Genomic DNA, 11,140 nt, shown 5'->3' on the forward strand with positions numbered 1-11,140 from the left:
TTACCTTTAAGCTATACATGTCTGCATCCACATATATCAACATATATTACTTTTAAGATGCAAAATTGCACATGGGTGTGGATATTAATATCACATTAATTAATATCAATATCATTCTTGGACGTTATATAGCAATCCACATCAACAGGATTAAGCACCAATGTGAAATCTGCACATTCTGGAAGCAATGATGAACTGGGCTGTCAGGGGCTCGGATGACTGTAGACCAGCTCTGTGATCTTAACAGATAACATAACCAGTCCACTCTGAACCACCACGTCCCTTGTAATATGAAGGGTTTGGATTATATGTTCCTTTCTCTTCAGTGACTCTCTGAGTGGTGAGGGCTGTGAGTGGGGTGGGAGTTCAAAGAAAAAGAAATTAATAATGTGAACGTAATATGAGGAAAAGGGAATAAAAATTGCCTTGCGGGTAATAGATAAAAAGAGAATGCAGTGAAGAGCATTAGAACATAAAGAAGAACCAAATCAAGCTGAAACACAGGTGATTTCCAGGCTGAGACAGTGAAGGGTCAGTCAGCCCCAGCACTGACTCCCTTTATCCTGGTGAGAACGCACCCCAGAGGGCCCAGCAGGCTCTCAGGCATGCCCGCGGGGCAGGGTGGGCCCTGCCACTCACGTCAGCAGAGGGAAGACAGATGGGAGGGGAACTGCAAGCTGCTGAATTGCTCCACCCCACGAGCTGTGTCCTCGCTGACGACAACGCCGAGGGGAGCGTGCTGCCCAGCACCTCAGGCACACCTCACCCCTCACCCCCTCTCCCGGGCCCCACCCCACCCTCCCATGTTCACCCAGAGACTCGTAGCATCGGGCCTGTTGAGAGTGGACTAAGCCAGTGGCAGGTTTCATCCTCAAGTTTTCTTGGACATCTGTGTGCTCAGTCCTGTCTGACTCTTTGCGACCCCATGGACTGTAGCCTATCAGGCTTTTCTGTCCATGGGATTTTCCAGGCAAGAGTACTGGAATGGGTTGCATTTCCTTCTCCAGGAGATATTCCCGACCCAGGGATTGAACCTGGGTCTCCTGCATTGTAGGCAGATGCTTTACCGTCTGAGCCACCAGGGAAGTCCAAGAAGACTAGAATTGGGTGAGCAGAATTAAGGCAAAAATGTTCAGAGAAAGGATGACTTCCCATCTTTCCAGGAAGCACCCTTTATGTTCCATGAACAAACGTTATTTGAGAATCACTCAAAGGTAACAAATGACTTGAATACTCCACTGATACTCTTCTGGGAGAGCTAACAAGTGTATCTGTGGAGTGTTGGGACTTCCTGATTCTGAGATTCTTCTTACAGAATACGTTTCCTGAACTGTCATAATCCACCATCATCACCCTGCCTTCCATAAGAAGTAATGTAAAACACAGTGCAATCTGAGTGTGCCTGGGTCACTGAAGTCAGAGGTGGATGCTCGAGATTAGCGTCCTGCCTGTCTGCCTCCTCCTCCATCTCAATGACATACGTGACTTGTCTTGAGGGGACAGGAAGTCAAATGAACAAGTGCAGGCGTGTCCTCCCCTGGAAGGACCACGTTACGGCCTTGGTTGGGCCCCCTGTCACTGGGGAAGTCCCCATTTCTCAGGGACACAGTGTGCACAGAGGCGGTGACCCAGACTCCAGAACATTGGACTCTGGGCCTCAGGGCTGCGGTGTTTTGAGCTCATCTCATGAGATGAGGGGCAAAGTTCAAAACTTGCAACACATTCATTTATCCAGGTGAGCAGTATTTTTAAAGAGTCAGTTTTTAAACATAGTTGAGAAAAAAGAATGGCTTGAGGAGTTAACAATAAGATTGTCCGTGTGTTTAGTCTCTGATATCTTTAGGAGGAGAATGGGGGCTTCCCAGTGGCGTTAGTGGTAAAGAACCTTCCTGACAATGCAGGAGACACAGGAGACACGGGTTCCATCCCTGGGTCGGGAAGATCCTCTGGAGGAGGAAATGGGAACCCCCTCCAGTATTCTTTCCTGGAGAATCCTGTGGACAGAGGAGTCTAGCAGGCTACAGTCCATGGGGTCACAAAGAGTTGGACATGACTGAAGTGACTTAGCACACAAGCACATCTTTAGGAGATAAAAGGAAACAGAGCTATACCTCTTCAGTGTTTGAGCTGTGTTGTTAATCATCTTAAAGAATATACAGTGAATATTTGTCTAAAAATACAATTCTATGGGATTTTTTGTTTTGAGGTTTGGTGAGTAGAAACCAAAATTCATTTTTAAATTAATGTTTTATCTCATGTTCAAACACATAAAGGTACATACAAGCAGAGTTTGGGAGAAAGTCAAAGAGGCTGTCAGTAATGCACAGAGACAAAAAGCAGTGTTTGTGTAGCTGTGGATGGCTTATAATGCGGTTTACATGTAGTGGTCAGTATGTATATAGCAAATATTACTACTGCTTCCACTTGACATGAAGAAACTTAAAACCAGGGAGTTTAAATCATCTAAACAAAAAGACAGAAAGACTTAAACACAGAGAGAAAGAGCAGAGGAAGCAGACAAACTTGTCTGGAAGGTGGGCTGTTTGATGTTCGGACATGCTGCCCTTTCACCCCACGGTCACCTAACAAGAGGCAGGGGCCACCCTGCAGCCACGTGCTGGGCCCTCGTTCTGATGCAGCCTGCGTGCAGGGTCAGCCATGTCTGACAGCCCAGCCTCACACCCCTTCTGCTGGCTCATCTAGGACGCATGTTTCTGATGTCAGTTGTGTGATGACTGTCAGCCTGGCTATTGCCTGTGATCTCGAGATTTATAGTTTCCCCACACCAGGGCGCATGCTGAGAAAACATGCATCCATTGTATTTGTTAATGGGCAGAACTACAGATGAAAATGCCCCATCGCACTGGCTAATCATGGACCATAGAAAATGCACACAGAAGCACACGACTGTCACGGAAGACGTAAGGGAATCGAATGTGAGAGCAGTAATTTTGTTTTCTTCCCCCTTCTACTGCTTTATCTGTGGAGGTAATCACTCAGCACAGTTAAGACAGCTAAATCACATTACCAACCTGCTCAGATTTGCCTGGCATATTAACTCCCTCTCGGGACCATGCTCCTGAGATGCCAGGGCCCCTCTCTCTGCAGGGTTATTGACATGTGTTCTTGAGATTGTGGAATGTTTTAATGACTTCATAATTATTCTGTGTGTGTGGTTAGCTTGGTTTATATCTATGTGCAAGCTTATTTTATGCTCTTTAAAATGTAATACAACTAAATTATGTATGGTTCTCCAACAGTAGAGAGGGTCTCGGTGAAGAAAGAAGAATTCTGACTCTCATTGTCTTGAGTGAGTTATTAAAAAAATAGTGAGTCCCCTCTACATGCTGAATGCTGTATTAAAACATGGCAGACAAGTCCTGCCTTCAGAGAAGTTTATAGTTTGGTAGGGAAGGTGAGCAACTCAAACAAATAATCTGTATTTTGTCCGGAGAGAAGTGCTGGGAGGAGGTGCAGACTAGCACAGAGGTTTAGTGGCAAGACCAACAGTTTCTGATTTAAATTCAGGAAGCTTTTAGGAAGGCAGTATTTAGCTAGATCTTGAAGAATATGTACAATTTTAAGAAGCAGGAAAAAGAGTGAATAAGTCCAAGGAAAGAAAAAAAGGAGAAAGGAACTTTTGATTGGGCGGGGTTGGGGAGATTGTCCTGTGTGATGAATAAATGTATATGCCAAGCCAGAGTCCCAGACGGAGGAAGGTGGAGAAAGCCTCAGGGGTGCGGAGGGTGTCGAGGGCCCCTGACCATGGAGGGTGAGGCGTGGCTTACATCTCCTTGAGTCTGAGAAACCCGGTCTGAGAGGGAGCTTCTGTTCCCGATGGAAATCTCAGCCTGCTGATCTGAAAAGTGGGTTAAGATGGCATGCCTCTCAGAGGGTGGTTGAGAGAACTAAGAAAACAAACGTGAGGGGTGCATTCACTTTCCAGTATCCAGAAAGTTGTGGCTTAGTGTGAACTGTGTTTATTAAAGATGGAAACATCACACAAATAGAGTCGCGATCACCAAAAGTGCAGTGGGGAGGAGAGATGGGTGTGAGGGAGGGATGGCATGGAGAACTGGAGGAATGAGAGGGGAAAAACGGAGACCAGTGGGGAACACAGAGGAGACGCCATCCTGGGCGGAGCAAAGAGGGTGCACGGGCTCCTTGGGGCCAGGACACTGAGCAGCCCAGAGGGCATCATGTAGGAACGTCGGCTGCGGGCAGGAGGGCCAGGGCGGGGGCGGACAGAGGAAACTTACTTAGGCTTGGCATTCTCAAAGGGCTTGCAAGGAGGTAGCCTTTATAGACAGAGGAGTAGAAGAGTGAATTGTAAACAGGTTAGGAGTGAGTTGGTGGTGGGGAAGGAGGAAGGAGGCTTGAGAACTTGTGTGACAGATGACAGACAAACCGCAGAGTGAAGTGGTGGAAACAGCAGGTCTGGGGGGAAGGTCTGTGATGAAGGGTGCCCCGGGGGTGAGCACAGTGGGAAAAGCGGCCACGCCAGGCCAGGAGGAGGGCGGTCCAACCAGAAGGCGCAGAGGGGAGGAAGGGGAGGTGAGGCCAGGACGGGGAGGTTAGGGAGCGGGGACCCAGGAAGAGGGTCCTTCGGGGAAGGACAAGGGCAAGCCTCAGGAGAAGAATTCTGAGAAAGGAATTCTGAAAAAAGAATTCTGAACGGGCAGGGCCCGGAAATCTGAGTTACAATCTCGGGGGCTTGACCACCCTCCTGGCCTCACGTACCACTCTCCACCTTGGACAGCGTGTTCTCACCGGAAACACAGAATTTGAATCATCTTCAAGGCCCTTTTTAACATGAACTTGCTGTGCTTCTCGCCAGACGATGTCTCATTTTCCTGTAACTCTGGTTGGAGTGAGGTTTGTTTTACACAGTTTTCACTTTTACTTAATGATGCAGTTGAGTAAGTATTGCCTTGATGTGTAGGGGTAGAGGTCTGTAATGTCGAATTTATGACTTGAATGTTCAAAGTAAGCGATTTCAAATTCACAATGTTAGAGAGGCAGGCCATGGTCAGTTGTGCTATCTTGACGGTCCCCTGGCCTCCCCGAGGCTGCAGGCCTCTCTTGCCTGGCCCTGCCTTCTGCAGGTGCTGGGTGCTCTGGGCCACCTGTCTGCCTGCAGGGTCCCCAGCTGCCCCCAGGCTGTGGGGATGGGGAGCCCCAGGGTGGCAGGAGGGGCGCCCAGGAGTGTGCCTGAAAGTAGGTGTCTTCTTGAGAAATCTCTGGGCCTGTGGGTCACACCCGCTTTGTCACAGACCGTGGTGTGTTTCCAGAGTCATGTCCTCACGGAGTAACTGGGAGCTGGTGAGGGAGGGGACAGGAGGGAGGCTGCCTGAGCTGCTCCCCGGGGGCTGCGGTCCTTCAGCACTGCTGGGAGGGTGGCCCTGGGCACAGAGGTGCTGGCTAGCCTCCAGGCGAGGCAGGACTCCACCAGCAGCCAGCATGGTGCCGGTTTTCAAAAAAATCTCTAATACAAAATACTTTTCTTAGGGAGAATTTAAGGATCCATAAAGCGAAAAAGAAGACCAATTCTGCCGGCAAAACACATCAACTGTCCACATCTTACTGTAAGATCCCCCTCAACATTTCTGAGTGTAGATTTTGTAGGTTTCCGTCACTAGCATCCTACCATGTTCATTCTTTTATTTCTCATTTTGTTCCTGACACACTCAGTTTCCTAAGTCATCTGCAGCTATGTGACCTCAGCAGAACTCACTGCTCAGCGGTGGGTGAGTTCCCATTGAGGATGGGAAACTCAGAGGGTATTTCCGGCTCTCTGAGGTGGGGCCGCCTGGGGGGCGGGGCCATGCGGGGGCTGCATGTGGGCCCAGAGGGCTCAGCTTCTGTCAAAACTTTCACAGCACAGACCTGGCAGCCGGCAGACTGAAACTGGCTCTTGCACATTAAATCAAAGTCAATTAAAAAGGAGTTGATCTGAAAAACAGGAAAGCACCTAAAAATGAAGAGCCACATTGACTTAGGTGTACGTGTGTGTCCTGCAGATACAGGTGGACCAGCAGAAAAGCCCTGCAGAAACAGCTGGAGGAGGGCAAGCCAGTTCTGGGTTCTCTGTCGCCTCAGTTGTCTAAACACTTAGTAAACAATTATCGACAGGTCTTAACCATGGAGTCGATGTTTGGATGGACCAACACATCGAAGCCCAGCAAGAGGCTGGGTTTCATACCAGACCGCAGAGAACCTCAGTGATTCTGCAGAGAAAGGCCCAGTTGGAATCTTGTCTTCCCTGTAGCAATGTAGTCACGTTTTCATAAAAATAAGATTATCACATATACTAGGGATAAGCAGTGCATGTGTGCTCAGTTGTGTCCGACTCAAAGTGACCTCATGGACTCTAGTCCGCTAGGTTCCTCTGTTCATGATATTTTCCTGGCAAGAATACTGGAGTGGGTTGCCATTTCCTCCTCTAGGGGATCTTCCCTAGAGGGAAGACATACATGGGTGATCCACGGAGTCTCAAGAACCTTATATCAGCAAAAGCACTGCCAGCTTTGTCCAAGAGGAACACAGAGTGTATGAAATGAAAGAAGGCTGGACAGGAGAAAGTATGTGCTATCTTTTGTGAGAAAAGTAAAAGGGATCGAACCCATGTCTCTTGCATTGGCAGGCAGATTCTTTACCACTGAGCCACCTGGGAAGCCCGATATATAACATTATTTATAATAATTGATAACGGTGGACTCTTATGCCCAGACTACTTAGAGAATAACTAAAAATCTTTGCCTTGAAAATGAAGTGCTGTTGTGACAAACCCCTGAAAACGTGGATTTAGAATCAGACAGTGTAGGAGGTTGGAGGATGGTGGGGGACGCATACTAGAACAATGTGTTGTAGGTGTGCTGAGCAGATTATCTGTAGAAACAGGAACTCCAAGGATGTAGCCAGTAGGGGCTCCCGGATTGCCAGCAGAAATCTGAACGGGCGGGGGAGGCTGTCCATGAAGGCTCAGAAGGAGCTCAGGGAGGAAGGGAGAACCTCGTCACACAGGGGCCAAAGCCCAGTGGAACTGTGTCTTGCAGTTACGTAACAAGTAGAATGATAAAACTAGACATTTAGCTGAAGAGACTTCCAAGCAAAGTATACAGCAGTAAAATGCAAGAAGGAAAAGATGAATGGAGGGGAGAACTGTTTTGGGACATTCTCAGCCCATCCAGATTACAAAACACACCAAATTAAGAGATGCACACACAGAAGAGTGTTCTAGAGGAAAGTGAATGTTAATACCTTAGAAATCAAAAGGTGAGTAGGTAGTCACACAGAAGGCTTTTGGGATTCAGGGTGTGACATAGACAGCCCTCTAGCCAAACCGGAGAACAGCCAGCGAGCTGACTGCACTGTCCCTCAGGCGTCTCAGCAAGAGCCCAGGATCGGATGGTGCTGCGCGGGAAACTCTGTGGACGACCCTCTGGTCTAATGGACTGAGTCCCCGTGACATACGTGGGTGATCCACAGTCTCAAGAATCTTATTTCAGCAAATGCACTGCCAGCTTCGTCCAGGAGGAACAGAGAGCGTATGAAGTGAAAGAAGGCTGGACAGACAGGGTGCAGACTAACACAGCTCCTCAGTGCTTTTGTTCGTGAGAAAAGAAAAAGAACTCAGAATGCAGGCCCCTGAGAGGCAGAGGGCTGATTCCAGATCTCACAGGCTAGTGAATGTTGAAATTGCTTGGGATAACACCTTTTTTTACCTTCCTTTTCTTCCTTTTGAACCAAAATGTCTATAACTGGTACTTGATCCTCATCACATCACGGTATTTTGAGGGTCGGTAACTTGTTTTCTAGTTTCACAGGTTCACAAACAGGGAGGAATTTTCCTGCAGGATACACAGATTCCCACCCATATCAGATTTAGATTATGATAGTGGTAAAGAATCAGTCTGCAATGCAGGAGACTGCCTGCAACGCAGAGATGCAGATTCCATCTCTGGGTAGGGAAATCCCTGAAGAAGGAAATGACAACTCGATCCAGTATTCTTGCCTGGAAATTCCATGGACAGAGGAGCCTGGAGGACTACAGTCCATGAGATGGCAAGAGTTGGACATGACTTAGTGACTAAAGCATCACCACCAATGGAAAACTAACACAATGTTTTAGGAAAGAAAATACAACATATGATCCACAACTGCCATTTTGTTCCACAGACATTCAGCAGATTTTGCTGTACGCTTATTTATTCAAAACCTTGTACTTAAATACACAGCTCTGTTATTTATTTATAGGTAGTAGTTGCCACTATGGCTTTTAAAGGCCAATATAAATGCAAATCCAACATGACAGTCTTTACGAAGTTTCATTTTCTTTCCAGAATAAAAATGAGAATCATGATAATTCTTCCCATAAAAGATTATGTCATAATCCTACATTTTACTAAAGTTATTCTTATCACCAATTAGCAGAGAGTCATTTACATATAAATTTTAGACTAGTATAATCTCATGGGAGCTTTGGGAGGTGAAATGAATCAGGCAATATTATCTCATTTCGTAAAAGAAGATGCTTAGAGGAGAGAAAGGTTTTCCTAAGGAAACATCGTGAGTTAGTGACAGGCTTGGGAGCAGAACACAAGTTTGCTGAGCTTGAGTTTTTGCCTGTGTATCAGCTATCACCAAATTTTCCTCTCATGACCTTGACTGACATTGTGACTGGTCCCCACCCTCCAGGGAATCGGCACTGAAATGCTGGAAATTTTTCATTATACAGAACAACTCCATTAGGTCCTAAAACAATAAAACTCTAGAGTTATTATATTATACTGTACCCTCAAATGGCATAATTACAAACCAATCCCTAATTTGAGAATTCCAGAGAGTTCAAAGGGGTCAAATGTTTAATTGAAATGGAATATTTAAACTAAATTGCTAGCGCACTGCTTCAATATTATTGAAGTACTAATAAATACATTAAAAGACTGTTAGCAGAAGTACTTCCTGCTGAAGAATGATCATCCCAGGAAGACCATTAGCTCATTTTGTAATATACAGAGAATGTTGTTTTTAGCTAATTAAATGCCATGCATTTTTGATAGCACTTAACAATATGTGGTTAATTATTATTATGCAGGGTTTGTTCTATAGCATTAATTATGATGAACTCATTTGGCTTTTATAAGGATGGAAATGTGTTGGTTTGGGAGGTACAGCACTTAGGGTGTTTTATTGTAATTTAGATGTAAATTAATAAACTTTGGAACTTGATATGAAAGACAAAGAGTTTTGTAAAGAGGGTCTAAAAATTGAGACAAAATAATGGTGAAGGGGAGAATCTTTGTAGGTTTGACATCTTCATAAAACTGAGTTTATTCTACATTAAAAAGCTTCATCTTTATGCAAGTTACTTACTATAAGAAATGCATAAATGAATGGAATCTCAGTACCTGGCTCAAGGACCCTGTTCACAGAGTAATTTGAAGAATTTTGACCCCTTAATCGTGATCTCATGGCTTAGTCACCTTGGTCCTCGGCTCCTCCATCTCCAGGCTGCCTCGGGGCGCCCTCTGCCCATCAGTGCTGTTTCCCACCATTTCCCTGCCGAGGTGTCAGAACACACTGTGTCGGACCCAGACCCACACCCTGACTCGGGGTGTCCAAGTGGGCCTGGAGAGTGTACTTTCCCAAGTGGCTGGGTGCCTGGACTGATGGGGCTGGGGAGTGACGGCAGATCACTTTTCAGGGTGATAAGGATGTCCCCAACTTAGGCTGCTGGTACCTGTGCGCCTTCATAAGTTTAGTAAAAATCACTGACCTGGACGCTTGGAAGGCGCACAGCTGGTGGTTTGTAAGCTTCCCCTGGGCCCGGAGGTTAGACGAAGCCATAGAAGAGGGGCTCGCCTCATGGGTGACTTCCTACCGGGTGGGGTTCACACAGTGCTTCAGACCTGCTGGGACACGCACGGCAGTCAGGTGCCAGGATTGCAGGGCTGCAGGAGGACGCACCTGTGCTGATACAAACTGGCTGCAGGTGGAAAGGCATGTGACTTCACCCCGGCCTCCTCTGTGCACCTTTCACATGTTGCACACATGTCCCGGAACGCTAGCATTTCCAGCCACATGCAGGCACACGTCTCATCCTAACGCCGCCTGGACCCTCAGCAGTGCCTCCCTCTCGGGAGCCTGGGGTGGGGCCAGCTCGCCGCCCTTGCATAGCCATGTCCTCCGCCTGAAGGAACCACGTCTCTGCCAGACCCCCACCTTCTGGGAGAAGCGAGCTCCCGTGGCCAGAAGACACGTGGCCTGCTCCTAGATTCCTGGTTCTGTGTCTCCATCTGCATCACAGGACCCTGCCACTCCAGTGTGAGGCTCCCGGGGCCACAAGGGGCTTTTGTGGGGGAGAGAGGGGGCTTGAGGTTCCCAGGGTCATCTCTGAATGTCCTAACTCACAGTGATTTTAATAAAGCATTCTAGAAGCTGTGCTATATGGTCATAGGATGGTTGTTTATTAGAAGGAAGATTTGCTTTAGCTAAAAAACCAAAATGGTGTCTTTTGTGGCCTTTGGTCTGAGGTTGCAGTCTCTGCAGTAACTCGTCGTGTTTGGACAGGATCAGGGGGTGCAGGAGGGGCAGGAAGGGTCTCCAGCACCTCGGCCTGCCCAGGCTGCAGCCTCTGCCCCGGTGGAGCCATGGGGGGGACAGGGCCCACAACCCAGGTCCTGTGCTTCCTCTTCCTCATTTGCAGCCCTGCCGCCCGCCCTTCAGACATCTCTCTGAGAATTGCTGGGCAAGGGTTGCTGGCCCCATTTCACTGATTTGGTACAAAGGCAGGGGCGGGCTGCACTTGAAGGTTACAGTCAGGGTCAGGACGAGGTTCAGGACGGGAAGCAGCAGCGGCGGCCAGGGTGTCTGGAGGGCCCGGCGCCCACGTCCCCTCACCTGCAGGAGGGGGAGCTGCAGATAAACAAGACAGCATAAGGAGGAGCACTCAGCCTGGAGCTGCTCCTCAGCCATCCAGCCCCCTCCCTGCCTCTCAAAAGCCTTCTCATTTCCTCTCAGTTGTGCGTATTTCTTCCTGACTTTAAGGCAGAACAAATGGAGGAGAGAAGGGTGATGTCTGGGAAATGAGGGGAGGACTGCCATCACAGGTACACCTGGGGAAGGGACAGTCACCTGG

At 47.8% G+C, this 11,140-nt stretch overlaps 1 non-coding gene across 1 annotated transcript; it reads right to left on the reverse strand.

Moving 5' to 3' along the window:
* Positions 1 to 1,013: 1,013 nt before the first annotated feature.
* Positions 1,014 to 1,085, reverse strand: TRNAC-ACA. Its single transcript has one exon. It is a non-coding gene; the product is annotated as a tRNA-Cys (tRNA).
* Positions 1,086 to 11,140: the final 10,055 nt, after the last annotated feature.

This window comes from Cervus canadensis, chromosome 23 (assembly GCF_019320065.1).
Source record: "Cervus canadensis isolate Bull #8, Minnesota chromosome 23, ASM1932006v1, whole genome shotgun sequence".
NCBI lineage: Eukaryota > Metazoa > Chordata > Mammalia > Artiodactyla > Cervidae > Cervus > Cervus canadensis.